The following is a 23,319-nucleotide window of genomic DNA, read 5'->3' on the forward strand; positions in this document are numbered from 1 at the left end:
TTACATTGGGAAGCCGGACTCAACTATCATATAAGCTTCCATATCATATTCATATCCACTCGGTGCTATGCATTAATTCCCATAGGTTACATATTAAGTCTTGACTCAAGTGCATATTTATGGAAGGGCGTCTTGACACTCAATCCACATAAATCATAATATAGCTCCTAGATTCAAAAGGTGAGACTAGTCTTCCAACCTTAGAATCACTACATGTGACCAACCTTTCAAATCACATTATAATTAATCCAAAGTGTGTACATGAGAATAATCATCCAACCTACACAACAATTAGTTCATAATCACATTCACTTTACTCTCAAATTGATCTAAATGCATATACATGAACCTCATAAACATACATACTTTTCATGCTTTGCCCTTTAAGGATCATAGGTCACATTCAATCAGCATATGTAGAATCACTACATTAGACATGAATGATAGTATGATTCAATTACTATCATTACTATAAGCATGGTTTCATAATACTTCTCTTTCTACAATTCACCCACACCCTTAGATCCAATTTGGGTAAAATAGGGGAATTCATGGGTTCTTGGGAGAATTCATCATAAATCAACAATAAATCATAAATTCAATCATAATCCATCATAAATAAACCATTAGAAACATTTTTGGAAAGAACCCACAAGATTGAAGACAAACCCTAACTTTGGGGAAATCACTAGTTTTGAAATTGAATTTGGAGGGACTCCTTGGATGGAAATTAACCAAGGATGAAAGACTATCATACCTTAGTAATGATTCTTCAAAGAAATTGAATGCATTATCCTTGATTCTTCAAGCCCTAGCTCCAATTTGCTCTTCTTCTTCCTTGAGTTCTATAGAGAGAAATACTTTTGGAGAAGATGAAGTTTTGGGTTTTCTTTTTTATTCAACGAAAGTGACTTAATTGGGGGGGATTTTGAGCCTAAAAAGCTTATATACTTACTAGGGAAAGAGTAAAACATTGTAGGATCATTTTTGGAAGACTAACTAAAGACCCCTAAAGTTCTAACTTAAAACCACCTAACTTGCGCGATTTGGCTCGCCAAGTGGACCCTTGGTCCGCCAAAATTTCCAGAATCCCTCCCCAAGGAAGTAGCCTACTAGATGATGGGGAGGGACCTTAGGCGATGAGCCAACCTGGTTGGCGATCCCCGACCAAGCTTGCCTAAATTTTCAGCAGCTAGGTCTGGGGACAGTCCACTAAGCGACCCCAAGTGCAATTTTGGCGACTCGCCAAGTCACTTGGGCGACCATGCTGCCCCCTTCACCAAAAGGTACAAAGGATAAAATGTTTTCCTTCACTCTTTCTAGGTAGTTTAGGCCCTTGCCCTTTTTCTTGACTCTTACCCCTTTTGTTTTAGTTCTAGTTAAGTCTACAAATTTCCAGAATGTTACAATATCTCCCCCTTGGGAACATTCGTCCTCGAATGACGATCTAGACACCTTAAGGAATTAGAGACTCAAGACTAGCTTCTCATCATGCATGAAACATCAAAATAATGCACAATCCAAAGGAGGAAACATCAACTCCTTCTCAAAACATAATCAATGCAATACAAGGGAGTAGGAACTACATCTATCAACACAATATGCACGAAATTCCATATATCTCATATTCATAGGAGGAACTATCTTCTCCAACTAAAATAATGCTTAACACAACATCATGGAGCCAATATGCAATTACTCTCAAAAGCATACTAAAGCATGTTCATCAACATATCTCATGAAGTCAAATAGGCAACTCATATTAAATGCACAACAACATGAGGAACATAAATCATGAAAACTCATTTTTCTCACTAAACATGAATTTTATCAAGAACATGAATAAAATAAGGAAATCATGGAAGCACAAATTCACACATGACTCCCAAAACACTAAAACTCAAGAGGGACTAATTACCTCAAGTTTGATTAGGAGTAGAAGGAAAGAAATGAGGATATCGAGATTTCATATCGGCCTCGGCCTCCCAAGTAGCACCCTCGACTAAATGATTCCTCCATAAAACTTTAACGGAAGCTATTTCCTTGTTTCTCAATCTCTTGACTTTCCGGTCTAAGATTTCTACCGGAACCTCTTTATAGGAAAGGCTTTCATCAACTCCCAACCCTTTTAGGGGAACAATGGATATTGGATCCCCAATACACTTTTTAAGCATGGAAACATGAAATACCGGATGAACCGGGGCAACTCATTTGGCAAATACAACTCATAGGCAACTTTCCCAATACACTTCAAAATTTGATATGGGCCTATATACCGAGGACTAAGTGTCCCTTTCTTGCCAAACCTCGTCACACCCTTCATGGGTGAGATTTTCAAATAGACCCAATCACCAACTTCAAAGTCTAGGTCCCTTCTCCTCACATCGGCGTAAAACTTTTGCCTACTTTGAGTCGTTCTCAACCTCTCTCTAATGATTCCAACTTTCTCAATAGCCTCATAAACCGATTTGGGACCAATAAGAGCAATTTCACCTACCTCAAACCAACCAACTGGAGACCTACATCTCCTACCATACAAGGCTTCAAAAAGAGCCATACCGATACTTGAGTGGTGACTATTATTGTAGGCAAACTCTATTAATGGCAAGTGGTCATCCCAATTACCCTTGAAATCTATAACACATGACCTCAACATGTCCTTTAAGGTTTCAATGGTGCGCTCCACTTGACCATCCGTTTGACGATGAAAAGTCGTGCTAAGCTTGACCTTAGTACCAAGCCCTTTTTTGGAATGACCTTCAAAAGTGTGAAGTAAATTGAGTACCCCGATCTGAAATGATGGATAAAGGAACTCCATGTGACTTTACTATCCCTCTTATATACAAGTTGGCATAGTCCTCCGCCGAATGTGAAACCTTGATGGGAATAAAGTAGGTTGATTTTGTCGTCCTATCTATAATGACCTAAATGGAATCATGTTGCCTTCGAGTACGAGGCAAACCCAAAATAAAATCCATATTCACTTCTTCCCACTTCCAAGTGGGAATTGGTATGTCTTGTAAAAAGCCTCCCGGCCTTTGATGATCAACCTTAACTTGTTAACAATTAGGACATTTGGCTACAATTCCACAATATCCTTTTTCATGCCATTCCACCAATAGACATCCTGTAGATAACGATACATCTTGGTGGCTCCCGGATGAATAGAATACCGAGAACTATGAGCCTCTTCTAAGATCTGCTTTCTCAAACCATCGACATTCGGAACACATAATCGACCTTGGTACCTAAGTACACCATCTCCCCTTTGGGAGAAAGTCTCAACGGACTTCTTGAGTACCGACTCTTTCAACTCAACCATTAAAGGATCAAGATCTTGTTTAGACTTCACATCAACGACAAAGGACGATGCGGAGCCATTATGAACCATTAAACCACCCTTGGTAGAATCCACTAGTTGGATACCTAGTTGGGACAATCTATGCACATCACAAACTAACTCTTTCTTTTCGTCTTCTATATAAGCCACACTACCCATGGATAATCTACTAACTGCATCTGCTACAACATTAGCTTTGTCGGGGTGGTAAAGTACACTCATGTCATAATCCTTCAAAAGTTCTTACCATCTTCTTTGCTAGAGAATCAAGTCTTTTTGAATAAACACATATTGAAGACTCTTGTGATCGGTGAAAAAATCCACATGGACTCCATACAAGCAATGTCTCTATATTTTCAAAGCAAACACTATCGCCGCTAATTCAAGATCATTGGTCGGATAATTCTTCTCATGCACCTTAAGTTGCCTTGAAGCATAGGCAATCACCTTACCATGTTGCATGAACACACATCCCAACCCCACCCTAGAGGCGTCACAATATACCACAAACCCATCAGTACCCTCTAGTAAGGTCAACACCAGAGCGAAAGTAAGTCTATCTTTGAACTCTTTGAAGCTTTTCTCACAAGCCTCCGACCACTCAAACTTAGCTTTCTTTTGAGTCAAAGCAGTCAACGGAGAAGCAATAGAGGAAAACCCCTCAACAAACCTCCTATAGTAACCGGTCAAACCCAAAAGCTTCTAATATCGAAAAGGGTTAGAGGTCTAAGCCAACTCTTGACCGCATATGTCTTCTTCGGATCTACCTCAATACCCTCACTTGACACAATATGACCTAGGAAATCTACGGACCTTAACCAAAATTCACACTTGCTAAACTTTGCAAAAAGTTGTTGGTCCTTAAGAACTTGCAATACAATTCTCAAATGGTTCACATATTCATTCTCACTCCTTGAGTAGATCAAGATATCATCAATAAAATGATCATAAACATATCAAGGTATTGTCAGAACACTCTATTCATTAGGTCCATGAATGTCGTCGGGGTATTTGTCAACTCGAATGACATAACCACAATTCATAGTGTCCATACCGGGTCCTTAAGGTCGTCTTGGGAATATCAACCCCTCTCACCCTTAGTTGGTGATAACTTGAACGAAGATCAATTTTCGAGAAGTAACTAGCCCCTTGGAGTTGATCAAACAACTCATCGATTCTCGGAAGGGGATATTTATTCTTAATGGTTACTTTGTTCAATTGGCGATAGTCGATGCACATTCTAAGAGACCAATCTTTCTTCTTAAAAAACAACACCGGAGCACCCCATGGAGAGATACTCGGATGAATAAAACCCTTATTTAACAAATCCCTTAATTGCTCCTTCAACTCAGCCGAAGCCATTCTATAAAGAGGAATAGAGATAGGTTGTGTATCTCGTAAAAGATCAATGCCAAAATATATTTCTCGTTCGGGAGAAATACTGGGTAAATCTTCGAGAAAAACTTTCGAAAACTCATTCACTACAGGAACTAACTCTAGAGAAAGGGTTTTGGACTCAAAATCCATTACCCTTACAAGATGGTAAATGCATCCTTTGGAGATCATTTTCCTAGCTTTGAGGCAAGAAACAAATTGACCTCGAGGGATAGAATTTCCTCCCTTCCACTCTAAAATAGGTTCATGTAGAAATTGGAATTTAACCACCCGAGTCCTACAATCTATAGAGGCATAACATGCATGCAACAAATCCATACCCAAAATCACATCAAAATCTAGCATGTCTAATTCTACCAACTCTACCAAATCCACCAAAGTAACTTTATGGGACAAAGAAATAGGACAATTTCTATAGAGTCTTTTTTCCACTATCGAGTCACCAACCCGGGTAGAGACCGAAAAAGGTTCTATTAACACTTTGGGGAATATTTCAAACTTCATGGCCACAAAAGGTGTAACAAAGGACAAAGTGGCACCGGGGTCTAACAACGTATATACATCAATAGAAAATACTTTTAACATACCAGTCACCACATCTGGGGAGCTTCTCTTGGTCACCATGGGATTGGAGAGCATAAAAGTGGTTTTGCTTTTGAGCATTGGAGTTGGAACCGCTTGGAGGAGCTTATTTATCTTCCCTTCCCTTGGCATTGAGCATAGGACAATCTCTCATCTTGTGGCCACTCTTCCGACAACCATAGCACCCATCTGATCCAACTAAGCATTTACCCTCATGTTTTCTACCACATTTTGCACAATTAGGCCTAGCAACATAAGAGCCACCACTATTACCTCCTTGAGGTTTAGGGTTAGAGACCCTATCATTGTTGGCCCTTAGGGGAGCATTAGAGGAGCCTTAGTTAGGGAACCTTTTCTTGAACCTTGTTCGACTTTGTCCATCAGACCTAGCATTGGAGAAATTCCCATCTCCAGCTCTAGCCCTCTTCACTTCTCTATTCTTGTCTTGAAGTTTGTCCTCCTCCATTTGTTGAGCATACACCATGGGACGAGAGAGATCCATATTATCATGAAGCATAACCGAACGACATTCTTTTCTCACCAATCTAGACACACCTGTCAAATACCTACTCATCATGCCCCTTGAGTTCGCCACCATAGCCGGATCATACTTGGACAATTGGGTAAACTTTAGAGAATATTTTTGAACACTCATACCTCCTTGACGAAGGTTGAAAAATTCTTCCACCTTAGCTTCCTCAACTCTCAGGGAAAGAACCTATCAAGGAATGCTGATTCGAACACTTCCCAATCTATTGAGCCCACTCCTACCAGCCTATTGTTCTTCCATTGAGTATACCAAACTTGACAAACACTCTTCAATTGATAAACGGCTACCTCCGCTTTCTCTACCGAAGTCACCCCCATAGCATCAGTTATCTTATAATACTCATCCAAAAATTCTTGAGGATCCTCTCACACTTTAGAACCAAGAAACACGGGAAGGTTCATTCTAGAAAAATCCCTCAATCTAGAAGTTGTGGAATTCACATTAGTGTTCATAGGAGCAATCACCTCTCTATTGGCTTGAGTTGTCACAACTTGAGCCAACAATTGGATAGTAGACCAAAATTCTGCATGGGTCACCTTTTCAACCACGAGATCAACCGGAGTTTGGTTAACTTAAGGAGCTTGATTACCTTAAGGAACTCCTTGATCCACATTCTCCTCCTCCACATTTCTAGCATTAGCCCTTCGTGTATTCATTTCCTAAAGACACAAGAGAGGGACTTTATACAGTAATACTCTATGGAACGACTCAAGAATAATTAAAGAAGTGACATTTTCCTAAACATCTTATAGCCTCTCATTCATAAGTGAGGCGCGCTTCATACTCATGAACAAGACTCTACTAGATGTGGCTTATGAGACATCATCCTAAAATCAATCTAAACTTTTTTCTCTAATTACCAAATTTGTCACGACCCAAGGGTACCCCCTAGACGTAACATGGCACATAAGAACCCAAAGGGCACTATGAAAGCCACTTCGCATATCATAACATAAGTAAAGAACAATAAAGAGTAAAAACACAATTACGAGTCGTAAAAATTTTCATAAAGCAAGCAGAAGTCTAGACTTGTCTCAATTAGCCATCTACTACAATCGAGTATCAAAATAGGGTCACAGCCCTTACAAGATAGTTCTCAAATGAAAGTACAAGAAACGAAACTAGAAAATCATCATTCGTCCTCGAACCATGAGGACTCACCACTAAGCTAGGAGAGTAATCGATCCAAGCTTTGACCATGAAGGAAATCGCCTCAAGAACCAGGTCCTACACTTATAGAAAATGTAGAATAAATATGGGTTAGTACAAAAATACACTAAGTATGATAGCCATGAAAGAAATCATTAAAACATGCTAAAAAGGACATTTTAGTTGAAAATCATACACTTTATCAAGTTTGAACTCATCACGAATACATTGGAAAATCATAAGTCATAAGCCATATTGTCATGCATAAATCAGCATATCATAATGTCAACATATCATAAATACCCTCGAAGTCCACTTGTGCAATGCATAAGTAAGATCCCATAATCATACATATACTAAGTAAAGCTTCTTGAGTAACTATGGTCTATAAATCATATTCTTCTCTATTTTCACATATTAGAGAATAAGCATTAACTGACATAGACCATGTGATCTAAACATGGAATCTGGTGTCTACCCCACACTGTAAAGGGGTTGTCCTACTTGGCTAAGGTAGAACTATACTCTTAGCTTAGGTGGATCCACTAACTAAGGACCTATGTGGGCACATAGTTTATGGGACAAGGAGATTTCTTCTAGAAACCCGGACACTACTAAGGTATATGGTTTCCATCTCATGAAATAACTACTTCGGGAACCCGGACTCAACTAGTGTATAAGGAACCCATTTAGAAAGCCGGACTCAACTAGTGTGTAAGCTTTCATTGCGAATCCAGGCTCAACTATCGTATAAGCTTCCATTGCGAATCCAGGCTCAACTATCGTATAAGCTTCCATTTCATATTCATATCCACTCAGTGCTAAGCATTAATTCCCATAGGTTACATAGTAGGTCTTGACTTCATTTCATATTCATGGAAGGGTGTCTTGCACTCAATCCACATAAATCATAATATAGCTCCTAGATTCAAAAGGTGAGATTAGTCTTCCAACCTTAGAATCACTAAATGTGACCAACCTTTCAAATCACATTATAATTAATCCAAACTGTGTACATGAGAATAATCATCCAACCAACACAACAATTAGTTCATAATCATATTCACTTTACTCTCAAAGTGATCTAAATGCATATACATGAACCTCATAAACATACATACTTTTCATGCTTTGCCCTTCAAGGACCATAGGTCACATTCAATTAACATATCTAAAATCACTACATTAGACATGAATGATAACATGATTCAATTAATATCATAAATATAAGCATGGTTTCATAATACTTCTCTATCTACAATTCACCCACACCTTTAGATCCAATTTGGGGAAAATAGGGGAATTAATGGGTTCTTGGGAGAATTCATCATAAATAAATAATAAATCATCAATTCAATTATAATCCATTATAAATCAACCATTAGAATGTTTTTGGAAAGAACCCACAAGATTGAAGACAAACCCTAACTTTAGGGAAACCATATCTTAGTAATTATTCTTCAAAGAAATTGAGTGCAATAACCTTGATTCTTCAAGCCCGAGGTCCAATTTTTTCGCTCTTCTTCTTCCTTGAGTTCTATAGAGAGAAATACTTTTGGAGAAGATGAAGTTTTGGGTTTTCTTTTTTATTCAACGAAAGTGACTTAATTGGGGGGGATTTTGAGCCTAAAAAGCTTATATACTTACTAGGGAAAGAGTAAAACATTGTAGGATCATTTTTGGAAGACTAACTAAAGACCCCTAAAGTTCTAACTTAAAACCACCTAGCTTGCACGATTTGGCTTGCCAAGGGCACTAGGCGACTCACCAAGTGGACCCTTGGTCCGCCAAAATTTCCAGAATGCCTCCCAAGGAGGCAGCCTACTAGGCGATGGGGAGGGACCTTAGGCGATGCATCAACTTAGTTGGCGAACCACGACCTAGCTCACCTAAATTTTCAGCAGCTAGGCCATGGGGACAGTCCACTAGGCGACCCCAAGTGCACTTTGGCGACTCGCCAAGTCACTTAGGCGACCATGCTGCCCCCTTCGTCAAAAGGTCCAAAGGAGAAAATGTTTTCCTTCCCTCTTCCTAGGTAGTTTAGGCCCTTGCCCACTTTCTTGACTCTTACCCCTTTCGTTTTAGTTCTAGTTAAGTCTACACATTTCCGAAATGTTACATGATGGTGCACCAATTGTGAGTTGGGTTTTGTTCGAAGAGGCTTTCATGTGGTGTTTATTTCCCCATGAACTAAGAGAGGTAAAGGTAAGGGAATTCCTCACTATTAAGAAGGAATCTATGAGTGTGCATGAGTATAGCTTTAAGTTCGCCCAACTTTCCTGTTATTCTTCGGAGATGGTTATGGATATGAGGAGCATGATGAGTTTGTTTGTTTCTGGGCTATCTCATCTGTCAAGCAAAGAGGGTAAGGCAGTTATGTTGATATGAGATATGGACATAGAAAGACTTATGATCCATATGCAGCGGGTTGAGGAAGATAAGCTGAGAGATAGAGAAGAGTTTCGAAACAAGAAAGCTAAGACAACTTGGAACGAGTCCGGACAGCAAAAGAGTAATGCAAACCGGTCTTCTTTTCAACACAAGCCAAACGGAACTGCTCCATCATCTGCTAGTTCACCTTCACCAAGGAGCAGAGGTGAGTTGAAGAATCAGAATTTCAGAGCTAGACCTACACAGTTTCAGGGTAGTGTGGCACAAGGAGGTAATGGGACTCATGTATGTGTTATGTGTGGTAGGAACCACTCAAGAGTGTGTCGTGATGGCTCCACTGGTTACTTCTAGTGTGGTCAAAATGGTCACTCCATGAGAAAGTGCCCTAAGAACAGGCAAGGTAGTGGTAACGGGGGTAATAGAGCCCGATCTTATTTAATGGCTCCACCAGATAGAGTTTCACCTAGAGGAGCTACTTCAGGGATAGGCAGAGGAGCAGACCATCTGTATGTTATCACCAGTCGCCAAGAGTAAGAGAATTCACCTAATGTTGTCACTGGTATGATTAAAGTCTTTACTTTTGATATATACACTTTGCTAGATCTAGGTGCGTGCTTATCTTTTGTGACTACATAAATAGCTATGAGATTCGATATTATTCTTGAAAAACTTCTTGAGCCCTTCAGTGTTTCCACACCTGTTGTTGAGTCTATTCTAGCTGAGAGAGTTTATCGTGATTGTACCATTTCCGTCAATCACAAGGACACCATAGCTGAATTAGTCAAGTTAGACATGGTAGATTTTGATGTTATTATATGTATGGACTAGCTTCATGCATGTTATGCCTCAATCGATTGTAGAACTCGAGTAGTTAAGTTCAAGTTTTCTAATGAGCCAGTTCTAGAGTGGAGGAGTTGTTCAGAAATGCCTAAGGGTCATTTTATTTCATACCTTAAGGCAAGAAAGTTAGTTTCCAAGGGGTGCATCTATCACCTAGTCCAAGTTAATGACTCTAGTGTTAAGACACCACCTATTTAGTCAGTTCCAATTGTGAGTGAGTTTCTAGAAGTCTTTCCAGATGATCATCTCAGAGTCCCTCCTGAGAGAGAAATAGGCTTCGGTATAGATATTCTTCCTGATACTCGTCATATCTCTATTCTGCCATATAGAATGGCTCCAGCTGAGTTAAAGAGCAGTTGAAAGAACTTTTTTTAGAAAGGCTTTATTCGACCAAGTGTCTCACCTTAGGGCACTCCGGTCTTATTTATGAGGAAGAAAAATTGTTCTCTTAGAATATGTATAGATTACCAGTTGAACAAGGTAACTATTAAGAATAAGTATCCTCTTTCGAGAATCAATGATCTCTTCGATCAACTTCAGGGAGCCACTTGTTTTTCTAAGATAGACCTCAGATCAGGCTATCATTATTTGAGAGTAATAGAAAGTGACATCCCTAAGACAACTTGCAAGACCTGCTATGGTCATTATGAGTTTTTGGTTTTGTCTTTTGGCCTAACGAATGCTCCTGCAGCTTTCATGGATCTTATGAACAGAGTGTTTAAGCCGTATCTAGATATGTTTGTTATCGTATTCATTGATGACATTATAATCTATTCAAGGAATGAGAAAGATCATGCTAGTCATCTCGGGGTAGTTCTTCAAACTCTTAAGGATAGAGAGTTGTATGCTAAATTCTCTAAGTGTGAATTTTGTCTTGAGTCTATGGCATTCTTAGGCCACATTTTTTTCTAGTGATGAGATTCGAATTGACATGATTGAGGCAGTGCAGAACTGGCCTAGACCCACATCCAACTAATATTAGGAGCTTCTTGGAATTGGATGGTTATTATAGAAGGTTTGTCGAGTGGTTTTCATCTATTTCATCCCCGTTGACCAAGTTGACTGAGAAAACAGTTAAGTTTCAATGGTTTGAAGCTTATGAGAAGAGCTTTCAGGAATTGAAAACTAGGTTGACTACTGCCCCAATATTGACCTTACCAGATGGTACACAAGGTTTTGTGGTATATAGTGATGCGTCCAGAGTTGGACTAGGTTGTGTATTGATGCACAATGGAAAGGTTATAGCTTATGCCCCCAGACAGCTTAAGATTCACGATATGAATTACCCAACCCATGATTTAGAGTTGGCTATCGTAGTGTTCACTTTGAAAATATGATGTCACTATCTCTATTGTGTTCATGTAGATGTGTTCACCGATCACAAGAGCCTTTAGTATGTGTTCAATTAGAAAGATCTTAATCTCAGACAGAGGAGGTGGTTGGATTTACTCAAGGATTATGACATGAGTATTTTCTATCACCCACGTAAGGCTAATGTTGTTGCTAATGCATTGAGCAGGTTGTCTATGGGTAGTACTCCCCATGTTGAGGAAGACAAGAAAGAGTTACCCAAAGATGTGCATAGACTTGCATGATTAGGAGTCCGGTTAATGAATTCCAATGACGATGTAGTGGTGGTGTGAATCATCATTAGTGTCCGAAGTGAAACATAAACAAGATAAAGATCCTATTTTGCTTGAGTTACAGGCAAATGTTCACAAGCAAAAAGTGATGGCTTTTGAAAAATGGGGAGATGGTGTATTGAGTTATCAAGGTAAACTGTGTGTGCCAAGGGTGGATGAACTTCAAGAGAGGATCATGGAGGAAGCTCATTGCTCCAGATACTCTATCCATCCGGGTTACACAAAGATGTATCGTGACTTGAGAGAAGTCTATTGGTGGAGTAGTATGAAGAGGTGTATTGCAGAGTTTGTTGCTAAGTGACCGAATTGCCAACAAGTAAAGGTAGAGCACCAGAGGCCTGGTGGTATGGCTCAGAACATAGATCTTCCGGAGTGGAAGTGGGAGATGATCAATATGGATTTCATTACTAGGTTGCCACGGTCTCGCAGACAGCATAATTCAATTTAGGTGATTATACATCGAATGACTAAATCAGCCCATTTCTTACCGGTAAAGACTACCTTTTCAATAGAAGATTATGCTAAGTTATATATTCAAGAGGTAGTCAAACTCCATGGAGTTCTGGTGTCCATCGTTTCAGATAGAGGTGCACAATTCACCGCACAATATTAGAAGTCTTTCCAGAAAGGTTTGGGTTCCAAGGTAAATTTGAGTACTGCATTTCATCCTCAGACTGATGGTCAAGAAGAGCGTACGATTTAGACTTTAGTAGATATGTTGAGGGAGTGTGTGATCGATTTCAAGGGTAATTGGTATGATCACTTACATCTCATTGAGTTTGCTTACAACGATAGTTATCACACTAGAATCCAGATGGCTCCTTATGAGGCTCTTTATGGTGAAGATGTAGATCTCCTATTGGATGGTTTGAGTTTGGTGAAGCTGGGTTGATATGACCAGACTTGGTTCATCAAGCCATAGATAAAGTGAAGGTCATTCAAGAGAGGTTGAAAACAGCGCAAAGTCGTCAGAAATTTTATACTGATATTAGGAGAAGAGACTTAGAGTTTGAGGTGGATAATTGGGTTTACTTAAAGGTTTCACCCATGAAGGGTGTTATAAGTTTTGGTAAGAAGGGGAAGCTTAATCCTCGGTATATTGGTCCTTACAGGATATCCAAGAGGATTGGCAATGTAGCTTATGAGTTTGAGCTAGCGTCAGAGTTAGCAGCAGTCCATCCAGTATACACATTTCAATGTTGAAAAAGTGTATGGGCGATCCTTCACTTATTATACCGACTAAAGACATTGGTATTAAGGATATATTATCTTATGAGGAGATTCCCGTTCAGATTCTGGAGCGTCAGGTTCGCAAGTTGAGAACCAAGGAGGTAACATCAGTCAAGGTCTTGTGGAGGAATCAGCTTGTTGAGGAAGCTACTTGGGGGGTCTAAACTGATCTGGTTCAGTTTTAGAAGAAAATTCAAGAAGAGAAAAATTGAGAAAAGAGGAGAAGGTTCAAGGTGTTCGTCAAAATTTCTTGCGGATCGAAGGTTGTTTCGCCAAGGGTTTGATCCCTAAGAGGTATGTGAGTTCTCCTAGTGTTGGGTTCATTCACCAACACTTCAATCATGCTATTTTAATGCAATTTCTTTCTCAAAGTTGAAGGATTTGAGTTCTTGATAAGTTTTTCTTGGAATTCCATTGGTAATCTTCATTGTTGGAATTTTGATGAGTTCTTGTGATGAGGATCTTGTGTTTGAGTATTGTTCTTGAATACTTTAGAGAGGATTTTGTTGTAATTATGTTGGGTCTAAGAATCCAAAAGAGTTTGAGGGAAATCGTTGGATTTTAGAGGAGTTAGAGTATGAGAAAGAACAAAAAAATTCATCGGTTTCTGGGAAGGAGCATGGGGAACCGCACCACTCAGTGCGACCCAAGTATCTTTTCTGTAGGTAGGGCCCTTGTACTCCATACCACTCAGTGTGCCCCAACCCACCTACTATAGTATATGGGCTAGGGTACCACGCCACTCAGTGTGCGAGGGTTCCCAGGTCCCCTACCCTTCCTTCATTCTTTTCGGGTACATTCCCTTGAATCGTACCTATGTTTTCTACTTGATAGCCACACTCTAAAATACTTCTAAACATCTTGAATTCATAATTCAAATTCAAGGTAGAGTTAAGAGTCAAGTCTTGAGAGTTTTTCGAGTCATTTTAAGAAGTCTTTTTACAATCTTTTAAACTTGTTTTAAAACTTGAGCAATTGAGCTTGAGGAAGAGTGGAGTTGAGTTTATTTTCTTTAAAGTGATATACGGGAACTAAGTATTCCCAAGAGAAATGTTTTTTACATTTAAAGAAAGAGGAAACACTAATTTCTAAAAGAGTTCATAAGCAGCTTTGAGTACTATCTCTTTTAAAAGAAAACTTTTGAGTAATAATCTCAAAGTTGAGGATCAAGAAATGTTTTCTTTAAAACATAATGAGCTAAGTTATGTTTTGGGAATAGTATTGAGAACCGATATGGGGGAGAGTTGTAACAACTCACATCCCCCATAAACCATGTAGCCAACGTGGGTAGAAAGAGTCATACTTTTTAGATGATTCCTTATTGCTTTTTAGCATAGACTAGTGGATCCACTTAGTTGAGGAGTTCTATACCCCAGCAAGGTATAGGAAAGTTCTGGCAGGGTGGGCGAGACGTTGTATATCACATAGCTCATAGTGATGATTGTCGGTTACAGAATTCCTCAACAGAGTTTATTTTGTATTTTTTCATACAAACTGAGTTATATTGTATTTTTCAATACATAGAGTTGTTATCTACTTTTTTAAAATCTTTTCTTTATATCGCATTATCCTTATTGCTTTTATATTGAAATAAGTTGAGAATGAGTTGAGACAAGGTAAGTTGTTTCTTCAGTTCCAGTTCAAACTTAAGTCATGTTTTAGATTTCCCCTCGCATGTTCGCACATTCCATGTACTGACACCATTTGACCTACATCTTTTATGATGCAGATAAAGGGTAACCAGGATCAGCATCCAGCACTTCGTTGATCCAATTGAGATTCAAGAGTTGTTTGTTGAGCCTTTTTGCTTCCGGAGGATCCCTCAGTTATTTCTGTGAAGTTATTTCAGTTTTGTTAAGATGATCGGGGGTCTTGTCCCGAAATCCCTCATAGTATTAGAGGCTTCATAGATAGATAAACAGTAGTTTGTGAGTCTTTTCATTTTCAGCTGTTTATGTTAAGATTTGAGTTGCCTCTTTGGCTAGTTGAATGTTTATTTCTAAAGCATTCTAAGTTTATCTTTTGAGACAGTTGAGTAAAGTTTATCTTTTAAGTTTATCTTATGTTGAGTAAGTCTTTCGCTGAGAGTTGAGCCAAGCCAAGGGTTCGCTTTGGGCCATCAAGGTTCTCGAGTGCCAGTCGCATCCAGGGTGTAGGCTCGGGGCATTACAAGGAGCAAGTGCCAAGTAGTGTCTTGTAGATCGGTATATTTACGTATGTATTCCATCCTTAAGAGGCTCTAGGACATTCTTAGGAATACTTAATTGTTTCTTGTTTCATATCATGCATTGGTTATTGTAACAATATCTAAAATCCATTTGTTTCACTCTTTCTTAGATGGCTAGGATGAGATCGTCTGTGGGTGGGCAGAGCCTCCCGCACCTCCGCGTGGAGCCACAGATAGGTGTAGAGGTCGACGCCGATTAAGAGGTCGAAGTAGAGCAAGGATTGTAGCACCAATTTGAGATCAGGAGAGGGCATTATCACCTGATCTTGAGATACAGGCAGAGCATGTATAGCACCAGCCGGATGGTAGAGCAAGCCAAGCCTCAAAGATTTATGGTCATGCTAGTGCTACAGGATACTTTGGCCAAGATTCTCAGCTTCATGGAGGATATGCCACAAGCATGGACTTTGCCTTGCTCTTCAGCTGAACCCCAGGTTCAAGGATCAGACTTGTAACATCCCGCCCTATAAAGAGCTAAATTTAGAAAGCGTTAAATTGGAAATAGCCAAATCTGGAATTTTACAAGTTATGCTTGAGTTATAAGTTTTGGGTCAACTTCAAATGACCATAACATTCAGTACAGGATGAGTTAGTGGCACATAAGATATCAAATGAAAGGTCTTGGAATCCTCTTACCAACACCACTGAGTTTGCTACATTTTGAGCTCGTATGAGGGAGATATGCCTATTTAAAGTTAGGTTGTCCAGTTAAGGAAAGTCACCCGAAAATATGAGGGGTATTTTGGTCTTTTCCTAACCCAATCAGATTAATTTGATTTTTAGTAATATTTTGGGGTCAAATCTGATTTGGTTTAGTTTTCATAAATCAAAATATGCTTAGGGTTTTGAGAGCAGATCGAGAAGAGGAGAGAAGGAGAAAAGTTCAAGGCGTTCGTCAAGATTCTTGAGTTTTGTTGCGGATTTCACCAAGGGTTTGATCCCTAAGAGGTACGTGAGTTCTCATAGTATTGGGTTCGTTCACCCACACGCCAATCATGATTTTTTAAAACAATTTCATTCTCAAAATTGAAGGAATTGAGTTCTTGATTAGTGTTTTTGAAGTATTGTGTTCGTTCTTGAATTAGGATGGGTTTGATGAGTTCTTGAGATAATTTTTAAGAGTTGTTGTTGAGTAGATTCTTGTGTACTTTTGTGGAGTATTTGATTCAAAGTGATTGGGCAAGAAACCATTCGATTCTAGGAGAATTAGAGTTAGAAATCGAAGAGGAAAATTGATCAGGTTTTCTCAGCAGTGCCTGGGGCGACGCGCCACCGATGCGCCAGCCAGGGGTGGCTGGCTCCCCGCGCCACTCAGTGCACCAGGGTCGTCTGCCCCCACCCCTTCTCCGTCGTTTAGCCCGTCTGAGTTCTTTCAAAGGGTACCTTTACTCCCCTTTGATTCTAACTATTCTAAACTACTTCTAAACATCTAGAAATCATTCACAACATGAATCATAACCTTGAATTCATAATTCAAATTCAAGGTAGAGCTAAGAGCCAAGTCTTGAGAGTTCTTTGAGTCATTTTAAGAAGTCTTTTACAAAAAAAAAATTAAAACTTATTTTAAATGACTTGAGCACTGAGTTGAGGAAGAGTAGAGCTGAGTTAATTTTCTTTAAAATGATATATGGAAACTAAGTATTCCCAAGAGCAGATATTTTTACATTTAAGAGGAGACGAAACACCAATTTCCAAAGAATTCATGAACAGTTTTCAGTATTATCTCTTTATAGAGAAACCTTTTGAGTATTAATCTCAAAGTTGAGGAAGAGGAAATGTTCTCTTTAAAACATAATGAGCTAAGTTATATTTTGTGAGTAGTATTGAGCACCGATATGGGAGAGAGTTCTAAAAACTCACAGCCCCCATAAACCATGTAGCCAAAGTGGGTAGAAAAGGGTCATACTTTTTAGATGATTCCTTTATTGCTTTTTAACATAGACTAGTGGATCCACTTAGTTAAGGAGTTCTATACCCTGGCAAAGTATAGGACTGTTCTGAAAGCGTGGGCTAGACGATATATCATCACATAGCTCATAGTGATGGTTGTCGGTTAGAGAATCTCCCAAACATAGTTTATTTTGTATTTTTGCATATAAACAGAGTATTGTTGTATATTTCAATACATCGAGTTGTTATCTTCTGTTTTAAAGTTTTTCTTTGTACTGCATTATTTTTATTGCTTTATATTGAAATGAGTTTGAGTTGAATTGAGACGAGGTAAGTGTTTCTTCAATTCTAGTTCAAGCTTATGTCATGTTTTAGATTTCCCCTCACATACTCGTACATTCAATGTATTGACTTCATTTGGCATGCATCAATTTATAATGTAGAAACAGGTAATCAAGATCAGCAACCAGTGCTTCGTTGATCCAGTTGAGTTCCAGAGTTATTTGGTGAGACTCCTTCCTTCCAGAGGATTCCCTATTTACTTTCAGTTAATTCATTTTGATATTAGGATGTTGTGGGTCTTGTCGCGACGTCCATCTCAATTAGTAGAGGCTTCATAGATAGATAGACAGTAGTTCATGAGTCTTTTCCATTTTCAGTTTTAAAAGTTTAAAGACTTAAGTTGCCTCTTTGGCCAGTTGAATGTTCCTTTACAACATTCTGAGTTTACTACGTGAGTTTATCTTTTGTGTTCTTTTAAATGTTGAGCAAGTCTTCCGTTGAGAGTTGAGTCAGGCCAAGGGTTCACTTGGGGCCAACAATGGTTCTCGAGTGTCGGTAATGTCTAGGATGTAGGCTCAGGGCGTGATAAAACTCCAGCTAGGTAAGCACTCAGGGTGTTCAGACTCCAGGAGCATATCATGTTGTTGCGTCTCCCCATTTAGTAGTCATGCCGGTTTTGACTTTTGCTCCACCTATGATAGTGATGAGTCCACAAATTGGACTCATTCAGGGGTTTATTTTAATAGAAATAGTGTCCTTGAATGCTTGTTTTATCTCAATACCTGATTAAAATGCTTAAGTTTCAGGCATTTGAAGTTTTACTGGAAGCATGGATACTTAGGCGTAAAATGGAGCAAAATGCCTGAAAAGAACAAGAAATGAAAGTCTGCGGATCACCGAGTCCAACTTGGTGAGTCGCCGAAGTGACATGCACCGCCCTTTGTTCCAGTATGCAAAGCCTCGAAGGAAGTGGATCAAAAGGTGAGGAAAGGAGCAGTCGCCAATTAGTTAGACGAAGCAGTACTGTACCGCCCAATGATCCAGAATATGAGGATGCTGAAGGCAAGACACTGAAGGCGATGAGCTGATTAAAGGGCGGATCGCCGAGTTCATCGGCGATCTCGACTAATGCCGCCGAACGATCCTCCGCAACACAATATGTGAAAACTATAAATACTAGTTAGAGTTGTAGTCTTAGAGAGGAACATTTTTAGAGTAAAAATTATTATTAGTGTATAGTATTTTTCTGTAATTTTCTCTCGAGTTTGGAGAGGGTTTTGTGGAGACTTGAAGAAAGCAGTTTATCTTCCCCAAGTTGGAAGTGAGTCTTCTTTATTCTTCTTCCGTAGCTTAATTCAATGTTTAATTTCTTATACCCAGTTGATTTCTTTATCATGTTAGGTATAATTTCTTATTTCTTGATGTGTGGCTAAAAATCCTCATTCTTGGGGTGTGATTTAGCAAATATGGGTTGATATTCTTGTTGGGTCTTGCTTGCTGATAGGTTAGATGTATGTTAATGGTGATTTCACCTAGTGGTTGTGGTTTAATCTAAAGGGTTTGTAGTTGCAAATACAAAGCCACCCATGTGTTTTTGGCTTGCTCGAGAGGGAGGTCGCGAAACCAAAACCACTAGACTAATGGCTTAAGGAGTGGTTCGACATGAGGTTCAGCCCGAGAGGGTGAGCCCTAGTACCATATCCTAATACTCAGCTCGAGAGAGTGAGTAGGGTAAGGCGTAGGCTGGTCTTCATGCGGCAAATGGGTGTCCGCGAGGAACGCATTTGAAACGGGGTAAGTTGCCCGAGAGGGAACTTATTTCCATTTAAAGCTTAGCCTAGTCACTATTGTCTTGCAAATTTCCTATTGAAAGCATGTACCCAACGATTTTATCTCAACTTGTATTGCGGTCACATCCCAAGAACCTTTCCCCATACTTGATTTTCTTGTTTATTTTGTTGTTTTATCACTTGTTACAAAACCCCCATTTGATATTTGACACTTATGTGTCACCCTCTTTAATTTACTATGTTTTTGTTCGTTATATCTTTAGCTACGACTAGTTAGAATGTAATTTTATTTTTCTATCAATTCTCAAAACCGGTCCCTTGGGACACGACCCCAACCTTTAGTTGGGTTCCTATACAATCGATGATCGTAGACACTCATATTGTAGGTTAGTGTCGTTGGTCACGATAAGCATCAGGTAGCTGGGCCAACTATGTCTTCTGAGGAGCAGAAAATATTGGGACAATTCATTATATTAGGACCTCTCAGGTTCTTAGGTGTTTCGAGCAAAAATGCCCACGAGTTTCTAATCACTTGTCAAGAGAGGTTGCATAACCTCGGGTTAGTGGAGTCTCATGGGGGATTACATTACTTTTCAACTAGATGGGTCAGCAAACCAGCATTGGAGGTCCTATCTTGAGTATAGGCCAGTCAGGTCACCTTTGTTGACTTGTGCTTCACAGCCTAAGGGAGCGGATGAGCTCACAGACTTGACTCGGGGATCTATGTTAGTTTCTTACTATGAGACACAATTCCATGAGTTATTTTAGGCAAAATAAATATTTTTCTTTCTAACTGTTAAGCAATTATTTTAGACAATCGTTAAACTTTCAGCCACGTATGTATACACATTTTTTAAAGTAACTATGGAATCTTGGCGAGCGACCAACTACCACGATTTGTATCCTTAGCAGACTGAAATTGCTTCAAGGCAATGACTTACCACGATAAAATATTTATAATAAATTATTTACTATTTTATAATTTTTGTCAAATATCAATAATATACTATTTTTTTTCAACATAACGCTTTAATCATTTCTCGGCATAATAAATTTATCACTTAAATTGTTGTATATCCGCGATAAAGTGAATACTTATTCCTCTAATGGAAGACTATTATAATAATTCAGTTAAAATTTTAATAACATAATATAACTATTACATCAAAGTTATAAGGAGTAAAAACTAATTCATGTAAAAGATAGAGCTTGATTAAATTTGTTAATATTCGAAGATAATTATAATATTTTTCTTGATTAATTGAAATACTCGAACTCATATATATATATATATATATACACACACCAATATGACATGTAAGATTTCACTTAAATAATATTTAAAACAAAGAGTTATATATCTTTTCATTTCAAAAGATTAATTCAAAACATATTCTTTATATTTTCAATTTCCTCATTTACTCTCGTGATTTCATATCATATCATCATCATCGTTATTACGATAAAGGAGAATTTTTTTTGACCTTTTTTTTGTCTATCCTATATGATATATAATTTCACTTTCCTCATGCATTAACTAATATTTTTATCTTAATAGTTGTCAATTTCTATTAGCAATCATATAAAGCGAGAATTCAAAAACATATTTATTAATATACTAATATTTTTCAATTTATTTGTTGACTATCAAAAATAACACAAATATTATTGTATATCCATTTGAATTTCAATGTAGTGAGACTTACGACCTAAGACTAAAAATTTTCATTGAAGAAAATTCGCAATAGAGTAAAACTTTTTTGCGTATGTCAAGAAATACAATTCATTTTTCCGCAAATAGTAAACACAAACAGTAATTTTGATGAAGTCCCAAAATTAGACGAAGTACACTCCAATCATATGACTTACTCTCTTTTTTATGGCTATTTACCTCTAAAATTAGTTAAAAGATGGTGAAAAATATTTTTTTGTGTATGAAAAAAATGTGCATTTAAAAAGACACATACAGACTTTGACTTACCATATTCTTTATTAAATACTTCATTAAGTATATTCAATTAACAATGACCATTCAAATATATTTATACTAATAAGATAAATAAAGTGTAATCATTCAGATATACACTTCATTTTATAAATATATCCAACATATTACTTATAATAAATTAATTGCAACTCTTCAAATCTTTTTATTATTATTTTGGACAGCATGATAACATCTTAAATATTCATTAATCAAATGAATTAAAAAAACCACTAAGTTAAATGATTATATCATCGTATTAGCATCACTAAAAGAAATTCTCAATAATATATATACATATATATATATATATGGTAAATGAATATGTGTTCATACAAGAATGAACATTATTTACGGTTCCTTCAAAATTCATTAATAAACTATAAAATTAAAATAATAATTCATCTATTTTAAAAGAAGCAAAATATATTCAAGAATTCAATAAATCATAGAAATTAAAATAGCAAATTAAATTTAATTAAAATGCTCAATTTACAAATCAAGAAAATATCCAGTCAACAATATATAAAATTTTGTTCTTGCCAAGTATGAAAGTCCATTGAAAATTTACCACCAGCACATAGCCATACAAATATAAATTAAAAATAAAGATATCAAACTATGAAAAGTAAAAAAAAAAAAAGCAAAGAGTACATTCGAATTGTGGTGAATAAATAAGCTTCATTACAACAAAAATAGAAAACATAAAAAAGTTATAAATTAGATAATTTAATTTAAAGTCGATAAATGAGAGAAAAAAAATAGAGAAAACTATAAAAAAAAAAAATTACGAACAATCAAGAACTTATATAAAGTACAAACACAGCTAAAATTTTAATCCATCAATTTATCTTCGTGATCAGATCTCTTCATTTAGACAATGCCTCAAATTACTTGAGCTAATATATTTATAAAAGTAAAGAAAAAATGGGAGAGACCAAATAGTATTCCTGATAAATGTTATTTAATTATTACTCCCTCTGTCCAATAATAGTTGTCTACTATTGACTTGGCTCATCTCTTAGGTAATATTACTATATTATTCTTTGACTTTATTAAATTTAGTGCCTTGAAAAAATGTGTTAGATGATAAATAATATTTAATAGTAAGGATAAAATAGACACAAAAGGTAAATTATCTCTTGATTTTCTAAATTGGACAAATATTGTTGGACAACTATTTTTACTATACTAAACAACTATTGTTGGACGGAAGAAGTATATGATAATTTGATTTTTTGTTTACTTAATATTCTGAGAGAAGAAGAAATATTTGGTTAATGCACTAAATTTTTATGGCATTATATAATTTTTTAAGAATATAAATAATGTATTGCTTGGTTGATACATAAAATTTCAGGTCAATATGTTTTTATTTACCTCATTCATTTATATTATTGTCATGTATGAGAAAGTAATGCAATGTATTTGACCTTTTATATTCAATGCTGCCCTAACTAAAGAATTCAAGTGCAGTTATGGAACTTCAAATTCTGTCACAATGTAATTAAAATATTAGTATTTGATTAACTATTTATTTAGTATAGAGATAAATGATAATCTAATTTTATACTTTTGAGATTTTTACTTTTAATAATATATGATGATATATATAATATATGATGTATATACCAAATAAAGAAAAATTAAGAATTTTTTTCACGATTTGAAAGTCCTTATTTTTTCAGGGAAACTAAGCAAATACCCCACTAAATAATTGATTAATGAGTAATTTCTAAACAAGAAACATTAATGATATCAATACAATATATAAATAAATTTTATATATATATATATATATATATATATGTGTGTGTGTGTGTATTAGGAGTCAATATAAATTAAATAATGTTTAAATGAAAAAGAAAAAGAAAAAGAAATAAATATAGTAGGTGGAAAGAAGGACTATGATATATTTGTTGAAAGGTACGCGTGTCAATATGGGTGTTAGTTAGTGTTGTAGTAGCTTCTTCCTTGTATTGTTTGTATGTATGTAAGTTGCGGGATTGTTGAATCTCTAACAACT

This window comes from Solanum verrucosum, unplaced genomic scaffold (assembly GCF_900185275.1).
Source record: "Solanum verrucosum unplaced genomic scaffold, falcon-dt-bn FXZP01000130.1, whole genome shotgun sequence".
Taxonomy (NCBI): Eukaryota; Viridiplantae; Streptophyta; class Magnoliopsida; order Solanales; family Solanaceae; genus Solanum; species Solanum verrucosum.